This window comes from Triticum urartu, chromosome 2 (genome assembly GCF_003073215.2).
Source record: "Triticum urartu cultivar G1812 chromosome 2, Tu2.1, whole genome shotgun sequence".
NCBI lineage: Eukaryota > Viridiplantae > Streptophyta > Magnoliopsida > Poales > Poaceae > Triticum > Triticum urartu.
The window spans coordinates 114,163,346-114,178,724 of record NC_053023.1 but is presented as its reverse complement, the minus strand read 5'-3'; positions in this window follow the sequence as shown (position 1 = coordinate 114,178,724).

The window sequence follows — 15,379 nt, the reverse complement described above, 5'->3', positions numbered from 1 at the left end:
CTCATAGGGCGCGCCCAAAGTGTGGAGTCCTACTAGGACTCCCTAGTCCTAGTAGGATTCCACCTCCCACATGGAATAGGAAAAAGGGAAGGGAGAAGGAGAAGGAAGGAAGGGGGCGTCCCCTTTCCCTAGTCCAATTCGGACCAGTCCATGGAGAAGGGGCGCGGCCACCCTAGGCCTTTCTCTCCTTTCCCGTATGACCCATTAAGGCCCAATAGGAATTCCCGTTATTCTTCGGTACTTCGAAAAATACCCGAATCACTCAGAACCTTTCCGATGTCCGAATATATCCTTCCAATATATTGATCTTTATGTCTCGACCATTTCGAGACTCCTCATCATGTCCCCGATCTAATCCGAGACTCCGAACAAACTTCGGTCATCAAATCACATAACTCATAATACAAATCGTCACAAAACGTTAAGCGTGTGGACCCTACGGGTTCGAGAACTATGTAGACATGACCGAGACTCATTTCCAGTCAATAACCAATAGCGGAACCTGGATGCTCATATTGGTTCCTACATATTCTACGGAGATCTTTATCGGTCAAACCGCATAACAACATACATTGTTCCCTTTGTCATCGGTATGTTACTTGCTCGAGATTCGATCGTCGGTATCTCAATACCTAGTTCAATCTCGTTACTGGCAAGTTTCTTTACTCGTTCCGCAATGCATCATCCCGCAACTAACTCATTAGTCGCAATGCTTGCAAGGCTTATAGTGATGTGCATCACCCAGAGGGCCCAGAGATACCTCTCCGATACACGGAGTGACAAATACTAATCTCGATCTATGCCAACTCAACAAACACCATTGGAGACACCTGTAGAGCATCTTTATAATCACCCAGTTACGTTGTGACGTTTGATAGCACACAAGGTGTTTCTCCGGTATTCGGGAGTTGCATAATCTCATAGTCTGGGGAACATGTATAAGTCATGAAGAAAGCAGTAGCAATGAAACTGTAACGATCATAATGCTAAGCTAACGAATGGGTCTTGTCCATCATATCATTCTCCTAATGAAGTGATCCCATTCATCAAATGACAACACATGTCTATGGTTAGGAAACATAACCATCTTTGATAAACGAACTAGTCAAGTAGAGGCATACTAGGGACACTTTGTTTTGTCTATGTATTCACACATGTACTAAGTTTCCGGTTAATACAATTCTAGCATGAATAATAAACATTTATCATGAAATAAGGAAATAAATAATAACTTTATTATTGCCTCTAGGGCATATTTCCTTCAGTCTCCCACTTGCACTAGAGTCAATAATCTAGTTCACATCGCCATGTGTTTTAACACCAATAGTTCACATCACCATGTGATTAACACCCATAGTTCACATCGCCATGTGACCAACACTCAAAGGGTTTACTAGAGTCAGTAATCTTAGTTCACATCACCATGTGATTAACGCCCAAAGAGTACTAAGGTGTGATCATGTTTTGCTTGTGAGAGAAGTTTAGTCAACGGGTCTGCCAAATTCAGATCCGTATGTATTTTGCAAATTTCTATGTCTACAATGCTCTGTACGAAGCTACTTTAGCTAACTGCTCCCACTTTCAATATGTATCCGGATTGTGACTTAGAGCCATCCAGATCGGTGTCAAAGCTTGCATCGACGTAACTCTTTACGACGAACTCTTTATCACCTCCATAACCGAGAAATATTTCCTTAGTCCTCTAAGGATAATTTTGACTACTGTCCAGTGATCCACTCCTAGATCAAAAATTGTACTCCCTTGCCAAACTCAGGGCAGGGTATACAATAGGTCTGGTACACAGCATGGCATACTTTATAGAACCTATGGCTGAGGCATAGGGAATGACTTCCATTCTCTCTCTATCTTCCGCCGTGGTCGGGCTTTGAGTCTTACTCAACTTCACACTTTGCAACACAGACAAGAACTCTTTCTTTGACTTTTCCATTTTGAACTACTTCAAAAACTTGTCAAGGTATGTACTCATTGAAAAATATATCAAGCGTTTTGATCTATCTCTATAGATCTTGATGCTCAATATGTAAGTAGCTTCACCGAGGTCTTTCTTTGAAAAACTCCTTTCAAACGCTCCTTTAGGCTTTCCAGAAAATTCTACATTATTTCCGATCAACAATATGTCATTCACATATACTTATCAGAAATGCTGTAGTGCTCCCGCTCACTTTCTTGTAAATACAGGCTTCACCACAAGTCTGTATAAAACCATATGCTTTGATCATTTTATCAAAGCATATATTCCAACTCTGAGATGCTTGCACCAGTCCATAGATGGATCGCTGGAGCTTGCTTACCTTGTTAGCACCTTTAGGATCGACAAAACCTTCTGGTTGCATCATATATAACTCTTCTTTAAGAAATCCATTAAGGAATGCAGTTTTGACATCCATTTGCCAGATTTCATAAAATGCGGCAACTGCTAACATGATTCGGACAAACTTTTAAGCATCGATACGAGTGAGAAAATCTCATCGTAGTCAACACCTTGAACTTGTCGAACACATTTTGCGACAATTTGAGCTTTGTAGATAGTAACACTACTATCAGCGTTCGTCTTCCTCTTGAAGATCCATTTATTCTCATTGACTCACCGATCAACGGGCAAGTCAATCAAAGTCCATACTTTGTTCTTATACATGGATCCCATCTCGGATTTCATGGCCTCAAGCCATTTTACGGAATCTGGGCTCATCATCGCTTCCTCATAGTTCGTAGGTTCGTCATGGTCTAGTAACATGACTTCCAGAACAGGATTACCGTACCACTCTGGTGCGGACCGTACTCTGGTTGACCTACAAGGTTCGGTAGTAACTTGATCTGAAGTTTCATGATCATCATCATTATCTTCCTCACCAATTGGTGTAGGAATCACTGGAACTGATTTCTGTGATGAACTACTTTCCAATTCGAGAGAAGGTACAATTACCTCATCAAGTTCTACTTTCCTCCCACTCACTTTTTTCGAGAGAAACTCCTTCTCTAGAAAGGATCCATTCTTAGCAACAAAATATCTTGCCTTCGGATCTGTGATAGAAGGTGTACCCAACAGTTTCTTTTGGGTATCCTATGAAGATGCACTACTCCGATTTGGGTTCGAGCTTATCAGTTTGAAACTTTTTCACATAAGCATTGCAACACCAAACTTTAAGAAACGACAATTTTGGTTTCTTGCCAAACCATAGTTCATACGGTGTCATCTCAACGGATTTAGATGGTGCCCTATTTAATGTGAATGCAGTTGTCTCTAATGCATAACGGCAAAACGATAGTGGTACAGTTATGACGTTCGGACACACCATTATGCTGTGGTGTTCTAGGTGGCATGAATTTGTGAAACTATTCCACATTGTTTTAGTTGAAGACCAAACTCGTAACTCAAATATTCGTATCCGCGATCAGATCGTAGAAACTTTATTTTCTTGTTACGATGATTTTCCACTTCACTCTGAAATTCTTTGAACTTTTCAAATGTTTCAGACTTATGTTTCATCAAGTAGATATATGACACGTCTGTGTCGTATCTAATTTCCCAAACACTTTTTCCCTTGTTTTGGATTCTAACTTGCATGATTTGAATGGAACTAACCCAGTCTGACATTGTTTTCAGCAGAATTGCCATGGTGTTATTTTTGTGCAGAAATAAAAATTCTTGGAATGACCTGGAAATCAACGGAGATTATTTTTGGAATATATAAAAAATACTGGAAGAAGAATCCACGTCAGGGGGCCCACACCCTGTCCACGAGGGTGGGGGCGCGCCCCCTGCCTCGTGGGCCCTCTGACGCTCCACCGACCTCAACTCCATATATTCGTGTTCGGGGAGAAAAAAAATCAGAGAGAAGGATTCATCGCGTTTTACGATACAGAGCCGCCACCAAGCCCTAAACTCTCTTGGGAGGGCTGATCTGGAGTCCGTTCGGGGCTCCGAAGAGGGGAATCCGTCGCCATCGTCATCATCAACCTTCCTCCATCACCAATTTCATGATGCTCACCGCCGTGCGTGAGTAATTCCATCGTAGGCTTGCTGGACGGTGATGGGTTGGATGAGATTTATCATGTAATTGAGTTAGTTTTGTTAGGATTTGATCCCTAGTATCCACTATGTTCTGAGATTGATGTTGCTATGACTTTTCTATGCTTAATGCTTGTCACTAGGGCCCAAGTGCCATGATTTCAGATCCGAACCTATTATGTTTTCATGAATATATGTGAGTTCTTGATCCTATCTTGCAAGTCTATAGTCACCTATTATGTGTTATGATCCGTTAACCCCGAAGTGACAATAATCGGGATACTTACCGGTGATGACCGTAGTTTGAGGAGTTCATGTAGTCACTATGTGTTAATGCTTTGTTCCAGTTCTCTATTAAAAGGAGGCCTTAATATCCCTTAGTTTCCAATAGGACCCTGCTGCCACGGGAGGGTAGGACAAAAGATGCCATGCAAGTTCTTTTCCATAAGCACGTATGACTATATTCGGTATACATGCCTACATTACATTGATGAACTGGAGCTAGTTCTGTGTCACCCTATGTTATAATTGTTGCATGATCGATTGCACCCGACATAATTCTCCATCACCGATCCAATGCCTACAAGCTTTTCCTATATTGTTCTCGCTTATTTACTTTTCCGTTGCTACTGTTACAATCACTATAAAACCCAAAAATATTACTTTTTGTTATCGTTACCACTACTATCATATTACTTTGCTACTAAACACTTTGTTGTAGATATTAAGTTATCCAGGTGTGGTTGAATTGACAACTCAGTTGCTAATACTTGAGAATATTCTTTGTCTCCCCTTGTGTCGAATCAATAAATTTGGGTTGAATACTCTACCCTAGAAAACTTTTGCGACCCCCTATACTTGTGGTTTATCAAGACTATTTTCTGGCGCCGTTGCCAGGGAGCATAGCTCTATTCTTTGAGTCACTTGGGATTTATATCTGCTTATCATTATGAAGAACTTGAAAGATCAAAGAACCGAGATTTTTCCCTCAACTACGAGGGGAGGTACGGAACTGCCATCTAGCTCTACACTTGATTCACCTTCTGTTTTGAGTAAACTTGGGACACCTACACATGCTATTGATTCTGATTGGTCGCATGTTATTGATGATGCCACTTCTACTTTGCATGATACTTATGATGAAACTACTTCTATGCTTGATACTACTGTGCCGCTAGGTGAATTTCTTGACGAACAACTTGCTAGGGCTAGAGAGAATGAAATTATTGAAACTGATAATATTGATGAAAGTGATGATGAAGATTCTCCCCCTAGATATGAATTGCCTGTTGTTCCTTAGGGTTATGTCACGGATGAAGAAACTGCTAGATACTTCTTAGCTTGCAATGATAGATCTGATCTTAAGAAATTATTAGCTAAGTTTAAAGAAAAGTCTTTGAATGCCAGAATGAAATATGACCCTACATTTGCTACTTCACCTATCTTTATTACTGATAAGGATTATGATTTCTCTGTCGATCCTGAGTTAATCACTTTGGTTGAATCTGATCCTTTTTATGGCTACGAATCTGAAACTGTTGTGGCACATCCTACTAAATGAAATGATATAGCCACCCTGTTTACTCATGATGAGAAAACTCGCTATTACTTTATCCTTAAGTTATTTCTGTTCTCATTAAAGGGTGATGCTAAAACATGGTTTAATTCTCTTGATCCTGGTTGTGTGCGTAGTCCCTAGGACATGATTTATTACTTCTCTGCTAAATATTTCCCACTCATAAGAAACAAGCTGCTTTAAGGGAAATATATAATTTTGTGCAAATTGAAGAAGAGAGTCTCCCACAAGCTTGGGGGAGGCTTCTTCGATTACTTAATGCTTTGCCTGATCATCCTCTCAAGAAAAATGAAATACTTGATATCTTTTATAATGGACTAACCGATGCTTCCAGAGACCACCTGGATAGTTGTGTTGGTTGTGTTTTTAGGGAAAGAACTGTTGATTAGGCTGAATTGCTATTGAATAATATGTTGACAAATGAAAATAATTGGACACTTCCTGAACCAACCCCTAAGCCAACTCCGAAGAAGAGGGGTATTCTATTTCTCAGTCCTGAATATATGCAAGAGGCAAAGAAATCTATGAAATAAAAAATGTATTAAAAATGAAGATATTAAGAATTTACCACCTATTGAAGAAATACATGGTCTTAATTTGCCGCCTGTTGAAGAAATACATGGTCTTGATAACCCGACACAGGTAGTAAAGGTAAATTCTCTCTATAGATTCGATAGATATGAAATCCCATTTACTAAGTTTGCTTGCCCATGCTTGGATGAGTTTGATAACTTTATGGTTAAACAAGAAAACTTCAATGCTTATGTTGGTAGACAATTGAAACACAATGCTGATATGCTTGAACACTTGGGTGATTATATGGCTAATGTTAAAGGTGAACTTAAAATTATTAGTAAACATGATTCTATGGTTACCACTCAAGTAGAACAAGTGCTTAAAGCTCAGAATGATTTGCTCAATGAATTAAATAATAAGAAGAATGATAATGTTGTTAGAGTTATGACTAGAGGTGGTAAAATGACTCAGGAACCTTTTTATCCAGAGGGCCATCCTAAGAGAATTGAGCAAGATTCTCAGAGCGCTAATGTAGATGTACCTAGTCCTTCTAAAAGGAAGAAAAAGAAAAATGATAGGACTTTGCATGCTTCTAGTGAACCTGTTATTGACACACCTGAGAATCCCAATGATATTTCTATTTCTGATGCTGAAACACAATCCGGTAATGAACATGAAACTAGTGATAATGTTAATGATGATGTTCATGTTGATGCTCAACCTAGCAATGATAATGATGTAGAGATTAAACCTGCCGTTGATCTTGATAACCCACAATCAAAGAATCAACGTTATGATAAAAGAGACTTTGTTGCTAGGAAGCACGGTAAAGAAACAGAACCATGGATTCAGAAACCCATGCCTTTTCCTCCTAAACCATTTAAGAAAAAGGATGATGAGGATTTTGAGCGATTTGCTGAAATGATTAGACCTATCTTTTTGCGTATGCGCTTGACTGATATGCTTAAAATGAACCCTTATGCTAAATATATGAAGGAAATTGTTACTAATAAAAGAAAGATACCGGAAGCTGAAATTTCCACCATGCTTGCTAATTATACTTTTAAGGGTGGAATACCAAAGAAACTTGGAGATCCAGGAGTACCAACTATACCATGCTCCATTAAAAGAAACTATGTTAAAACTGCTTTATGTGATCTTGGAGGCGGTGTTAGTGTTATGCCTCTCTCTTTATATCATAGACTTGACTTGAATAAGTTGACACCTACTGAAATATTTTTGCAAATGGCTGACAAATCAACTGATGTACCTGTCGGTATTTGTGAGGATGTGCGTGTTGTGGTTGCAAACGTTACTATCCTAATGGACTTTGTTATTCTTGATATTCCTGAGGACGATAGTATGTCCATTATTCTTGGAAGACCCTTCTTGAATACTGCAGGGGCTGTTATTGATTGCACCAAAGGAAATGTCACTTTTCATGTTAATAGTAATGAGCATATGGTACACTTTCCGAGGAAACAACCTCAAGTACACAATATCAATTCTATTGGAAAAATTTCAACAATCACTATTGGAGGTTTTGAATTTCCTCTTCCTACTGTCAAGAAGAAATATGATATTCTTATTGTTGGGGACATGCATATCCCATTTGAGGTAACCTAGTGTTATTCAAAATTTCTCTGGTTTCATGTTACTCGAAATGAGTTTGTTAACAAGACCTGATCAACCTTGTTAGTGGATTCCTTTTGATGAGCATGAGATGGATGAAGTTAGAAAGCACAACTCTCTGTACCCTCTTTTTACTTCCTGTTATTTAAATTAAATAAAGTAAAAATAGTATTTTCTGTCTGTTTTTTGAATTATCTATGCAATAAAAATACCCCAAAAATAAAAGTTATCCAAATGCCCTGAAAATTAATTATGATTTTTTCTAGAATATTTGAGAATTCTGGCACTGAGAACACAGCAGGGGGAGCAGCCACGTGCCCACGAGGGTGGAGGGCGCGCCCACCCCCTGGGCGCGCCCCCTGCCTCGTGGACCCCACCTAGGTCCCCTCCACTTATTCCAGCCACCACACACTCCTTCTTCCTCCCAAAAAATCACTAGCCAGCTCAAACCCGAGTTATTGCTCATCTTGCTGCCATTTTCGATCTCCTTGCTCAAAGCTCCATTCACAAAACTGCTTTGGGGGATTGTTCTTTGGTATGTGACTCCTCCAATGGTCCAATTAGTTTTTGTTCTAGTACTTTATTCATTGCAAATTTTTGCTGCTTAGGTGACCCTGTTCTTGAGCTTGCATGTCAAATTTATGTGGTCAAAAGTAGTTTTAATGCATGATATATCCTCTAGGCACTTGTAGGAGTAGTTGCTATCAATTTTGTTGAGTTTGGTTCACTTCTATTTTAAGTTACTAAAAATTTCAGAAATTTTTCAGAGGAAGAAATATGTTTAGGAAAATGTACCAAGGTGGTTCCTCAAGGAAGCAAGGACCCAGGCCCGCAATACGTGAGCCGGACAATGAACCACCAAGGGATGCTCAAGTGCGGCCTTGTGAATGGCCGTCAGAGGACTTCATGGTTCGAGCAGGAATCAAGGAGGAATTTGAAGCATATGTTCGTAATGCTGATCTTGAGAGCTTCGTGGCAGATAAGTGCCGTCAGTACCACTACCTCACTGATTCCTTTGTGAGAAGGTTTGAATTTTCATCATCACGCAATTCTCAAACTGTCCTGTTTGATCTTTATGATAAATCTTATACCATGGACTTAGAAGATTTTAACACTGCTTGTAAACTCCCACAGTGGGGTAATGCTAGTGAACCTCGCAAATCTGAATATAGAGATTTTCTTGCTAGTATAACTGTGGGGGAATCTAGGGAAATCACGCAAGCTACCATAGGGAGCATTCATTTTCCTGTTATACATTATTTTGCTCTCTTTATAGGTAGATGCATAAATGGTAAGGATGAGGCATGTCACATGTGTGTGCCAGATCTTAGTTTTCTCAAGAGTGCTGTATTAGGAGATAGACAAGGGCCATTGTTGCACGCAGGTTGCATAATAACAAAATTAATGGAGATTTCATTGGTGGAATTTATGCAACCCTTTAGCTGATTTTCTTGAGATACCCATACATGGAGATGATATTGAGTCGCCTCCTGCTTATTTAGATTATAATGCCATGGTTCTTCATCAGTTTGTTGAGAGGAACAATCAGTTCCTCCAGTATCGACTAATCTTTGACAGACGACGCACCTATCATGTCGCTCTCCCTGCTCCTGCCTTCTTTGACTTTTAGGCAAAGGGAGATATGTTATAACCAGGGAGGAGGCGACCGAGTATGAGAGGATGACGGAGGCAGCCCGCCTCCAAGATGCAACTCGTCAAGCAATAGCTGATGCATCTCAGTACGACCCCAGCTTCAACTTCGGATATCCACCAAGCCATCCATGGGCATAGACCAACTTAGGCCAAAATCCTAAGCTTGGGGGAGTACGTATTTCTCACCGACATTACATTCATGTTCACACACTCATGCCAGTTGTCGGTGCTCATACTCTTTCATTGTATCATCCATGCTAGTTTATTTTTATTTTCTCGTTTTCTTCTTGTGTGTTTGAAAAACCTTAAGAAAAACCAAAAGAAAAATTAGTTGTAGATTTTAGTTAGTTTACTTTCCATGCCTGTAGTAGTAGTAACTAAAAGAAAACACAAAAATATTTCTCGTTCTTCTTTTACTTGTTGAGAGCTTTCCCGTGTAAATAGTTTTGTTTCTTTTCTTTCCTTTGGGGGTCGAGAGGAGAAGACCATGATGAAAATGTTGAGTGGCTCTTATATGCATTATTGTTGATCTAACAAAGAGCCCATATTACCTTGTCTTCTCTCTTGAATTGGATGCTTGCAGATTCCAGCTTAGTCCAATGCATGTGCACTATTATTATTTTCCACACTATTCGGTCGTGCAAGTGAAATGCAATAATGATGATTATATGACAAACTTATTGAGATGAGGAAAGCTGGTATGAACTCGACCTCTCTTGTTTTTGTAAATATGATCAGTCCATCGTTCCTGATTCAGCCTATTATGAAAGAAACATATTTGCAATGACAATTAGGGATTATAGTTGCTTATGCCATGCTTAACTAACTAGGAGCTTATAATGGTTTACCTTGCGTGCCACCATGCTATTAAAATGGTTGTGATGTGGTATGATAGGGTGGTATCCTCTTTTGAATGATTCGAGTGGCTTGACTTGGCACATGTTCATGCATGTAGTTGAAACAAAATCAACATATCCTCTACGATATTTATGTTCATGGTGCATTATATCCTACTCATGCTTGCATTCGGTGTCGATTAATTTTAATGCATGTTCATGACTGTTGTCGCTCTCTAGCTGGTTGCTTCCTAGTCTTTTTCTAGCCTTCACTTGTACTAAGCGGGAATACTGCTTGTGCATCCAATTCCATAAACCCCAAAGTTATTCCATATGAGTCCACCATACCTATCTATATACGGTATCTACCTGCCGTTCCAAGTAAATTTGTATGTGCCAAACTCTAAACCTTCAAATAAACATTCTGTTTTGTATGCTCGAATAGCTCATGTATCAACTAGGGCTGTTTGTATCCTCCATGCTAGGCGGGTTATTCTCAAGAGGAGTGGACTCTGCTCCTCATTCACGAGAAAATGGCTGGTCACCGGGATGCCCAGTCCCATGCTCAATCAAAATAATTGCAAACAAAACTCCCCCAGGATTGTTGTTAGTTGGAGGCACCCGTTGTTTCGGACAAGCCATGGATTGATGCTTGTTGGTGGTGGGGGAGTATAAACTTTACCATTCTGCTTGGGAACCGCCTATAATGTGTGTAGCATGGAAGATATCGAGATCTCACAGTTGTTATGTTGACAATGAAAGTATACCGCTCAAAATATTATTCGTATCTATTTCAAAACTGAGCTCTGGCACCTCTACAAATCCATGCTTCCCTCTGCGAAGGGCTTATCTATTTACTTTTATGTTGAGTCATCATCCTCTTATTAAAAATCACCAGTTGGAGAGCACCTCTATCATTTTCATCCATTACTGTTAGCTTACATTGAGTATGATTGTGACTGGATCTCTTTTACCATGAATTACAATGTCTAGTCAGTCCTTGATCTTTAAAGGTGCTCTGTATTTATGTTTTGCGGTCTCAGAAAGGGCTAGCGAGATACCATCTTGTTATATCATATCATGATTGTTTTGAGAAAGTGTTGTCATCCGAGATTTGTTATTATTGCTCGCTAGCTGATTATGCTGTTGATATGAGTAAACATGAGAGCTAAATGTTATTGTGAATATGGTTAGTTCATAATCTTTGCTGAAAACTTGAATACTGGCTTTACATATTTACAACAACAAGAGTAAACAGAGTTTGTAAAAGTTTTTCTTTATCACTTTCAGTTTATCAACTGAATTGCTTGAGCACAAGCAAATGTTTAAGCTTGGGGGAGTTGATACATCTCCGTCGTATCTACCTTTCCAAACACTTTTGCCCTTGTTTTGGACTCTAACTTGCATGATTTGAATGGAACTAACCCGGACTGACGCTGTTTTCAGCAGAATTGCCATGGTGTTATTTTTGTGCAGAAATGGAAGTTCTCGGAATGACCTGAAAATCAACGGAGATTATTTTTGAAATATATAAAAAATACTGGAAGAAGAATCCACGTCAGGGGGCCCACACCCTGTCCATGAGGGTGGGGGCGTGCCTACCCCCTGGGCGCCCCCCTACCTCGTGCCCCCCCTGACGCTCCCCTGACCTCAACTCCAACTCCATATATTCGTGTTCGGGGAGAAAAAATCAGAGAGAAGGATTCATCACGTTTTACGATACAGAGCCGTCGCCAAGCCCTAAACTCTCTTGGGAGGGCTGATCTGGAGTCCGTTCGGGGCTCCGAAGAGGGGAATCCGTCGCCATCGCCACCATCAACCTTCCTCCATCACCAATTTCATGATTCTCACCGTCGTGCGTGAGTAATTCCACCGTAGGCTTGTTGGACGGTGATGGGTTGGATGAGATTTATCATGTAATCGAGTTAGTTTTGTTAGGGTTTGATCCCTAGTATCCACTATGTTCTGAGGTTGATGTTGCTATGACTTTGCTATGCTTAATGCTTGTCACTAGGGCCCGAGTGCCATGATTTCAGATCTGAACCTATTATGTTTTCATGAATATATGTGAGTTCTTGATCCTATCTTGCAAGTCTTTAGTCACCTATTATGTGTTATGATCTGTTAACCCCGAAGTGACAATAATCGGGACCATTACCGGTGATGACCGTAGTTTGAGGAGTTCATGTATTCACTATGTGTTAATGTTTTGGTTTGGTACTCTATTAAAAGGAGGCCTTAATATCCCTTAGTTTCCAATAGGACCCCGCTGCCACAGGAGGGTAGGACAAAAGATGTCATGCAAGTTCTTTTCCATAAGCACGTATGACTATATTCGGAATACATGCCTACATTACATTGATGAACTGGAGCTAGTTCTGTGTCACCCTATGTTATAATTGTTGCATGATCGATCGCATCCGACATAATTCTCCATCACCGATCCAATGCCTATGAGCTTTTCCTATATTGTTCTTCGCTTATTTACTTTTCCGTTGCTACCGTTAGAATCACTATAAGACCCAAAGATATTACTTTTGCTATCGTTACCACTACTATCATATTACTTTGCTACTAAATACTTTGCTGCAGATATTAAGTTATCTAGGTGTGGTTGAATTGACAACTCAGCTGCTAATACTTGAGAATATTTTTTGGCTCCCCTTGTGTCGAATCAATAAATTTGGGTTTAATACTCTACCCTCGAAAACTGTTGCGATCCTCTATACTTGTGGGTTATCAATATACCCATATATGCTCAAATCATCCGTGAAGGTCGGAAAATAACGATACCTTCCGCGAGCCTCAACACTCATCGGACCGCATACATCAGTATGTATTATTTCCAGTAAGTCAGTTGCTCGCTCCATTGTTCTAGAGAACGGAGTCTTAGTCATCTTGCCCATGAGTCATGGTTCGCAAGCATCAAGTGATTCATAATCAAGTGATTCCAAAAGCCCATCAGCATGGAGTTTCTTCATGCGCTTTGCACCAATATGACCTAAACGGCAGTGCCACAAATAAGTTTCACTATCATTATTAACTTTGCATCTTTTGGCTTCAATATGAATATGTGTATCACTACGATCGAGATTCAATAAACCATTTATATTGAGTGTATGACCATAGAAGGTTTTATTCATGTAAATAGAACAACAATTATTCTTTGACTTAAATGAATAACCGTATTGCAATAAACATGATCCAATCATATCCATGCTCAATGCAAACACCAAAATAACATTTATTTTAGGTTCAACACTAATCCCGAAGGTAAAGGGAGTGTGCGATGGTGATCTTATCAACCTTGGAATCACTTCCAACACACACCATCACCTTGCCCTTAACTAGTCTCTGTTTATTTTGCAACTCCTGTTTCGAGTTACTACTCTTAGCAACTGAACCAGTATCAAATACCGAGGGGTTGCTATAAACCCTAGTAAAGTACACATCAATAACATGTATATCCAATATACATTTGTTCAGTATGCCATCCTTCTTATCCGCCAAGTATCTAGGGCAGTTCCACTTCCAGTGACCATTTCCTTTGCAGTAGAAGCACTCAGTTTCAGGCTTGGGTCTAGCTTTGGGATTCTTCATGGGAGTGGCAACTTGCTTGCCATTCTTCTTGAAACTCCCTTTCTTTCCCTTGCCCTTTTACTTGAAACTAGTGGTCTTGTTGACCATCAACACTTGATGCTTTTCTTGATTTCTACCTTTGCCGATTTTAGCATTGCGAAGAGCTTGGGAACTGTTTTCGTTATCCCATGCATATTATAGTTCATCACGAAGTTCTAGTAACTTGGTGATAGTGACTAGAGAACTTTGTCAATTACTATCTTATCTGGATTAACTCCCACTTGATTCAAGCAATTATAGTACCCAGACAATCTGGGCACATGCTCACTGGTTGAGCTATTCTCCTCCATCTTGTAGGCAAAGTATTGTCAGAGGTCTCATACCTCTCGACACGGGCATGAGTATGAAATACCAATTTCAACTCTTGGAACATCTCATATGCTCCATGTCGTTCAAAACATTTTTGAAGTCCCGATTCTAAGCCGTAAAGCATGGTGCACTAAACTATCAAGTAGTCATCATACTGAGCATTGCACTATCATAAGACAATTTCGGAGAAATGGCTCCCACCTCCACCCCGCCGCCACCTTAACCCTAGCCACCCACCCCACCGGCGATCAGCCCATCTGACCGTGGGTTTTCACTTCTGATCGCACCATTCTCTCCAGCGCACGTTGCTCTCCGCGTTGGTTGTCATCTCCATGGCGGTGCATGCCTCCATCTCATTGGGTTTGGACTTTAACCCGGGGATGGCTTTGGAGGCTGAGATCCAGCGCACTTTCAACCGATCTGTGCTCCTATCTCAAGGTATCGTATCTTAGTGATCGGGTTTTTTCTTTGACGGTCTCCTGCAAGCAAGTCGGGATTTTCATTCTGCACCAGCGTAGCTTTGTCTGCGACCTTTTCAAGTGCTATTTTCATCTCTGGGGCCATGGTGGTCCAGATTGGGAGAAAGAATTCCGTCTGTGGCAGGCTGAATGCCAGCAGGAATGGACCTTAGTCAGTCCAACAAAACATAGGGTTTTGTTAGGGATGCAGGCCATGAATCATATTCCTAGCAAATCCTCAATGCGTGGTCGATCTACCTCTGGTCACACAAAGAAATCGCTACGTTTTGCTACGTTTCTCAACTATCCTACTCGTAAGGGTTATAGTTATCATCCCGCGCCCTCAGAAGTGTTGACTGTCCGTGAGGCTGGTTATCAGGTTTTAACCCACGAAGCATCAGGCCCCTCATCTCCGGTGATGGCCGTAGCTAGCTCACCTCCTCCGGCGATCCTTGTTGGCTCGTTTCAACTTTCTCCGGAATCTTCGTTGTCTGTTGGCGGCAACTCCGGATCTCCTGCTGGTTTGAAGTTTATTGGACCGGACTATGTGGACATTCCGGATTCTCCACCTCTGGAAGGCCCTGGGCCTACATCTCAGCCCATTGAAATTTCTGATGATGAAGAGGATAGTTTGGCCCAACGTGACTCCACAGTTTTCGAGCTATCCCCTCCATCACCGCAGGATGTTGTCAGGGATTTACAGAGCTTTGACAAGATGATTGAAAATTTG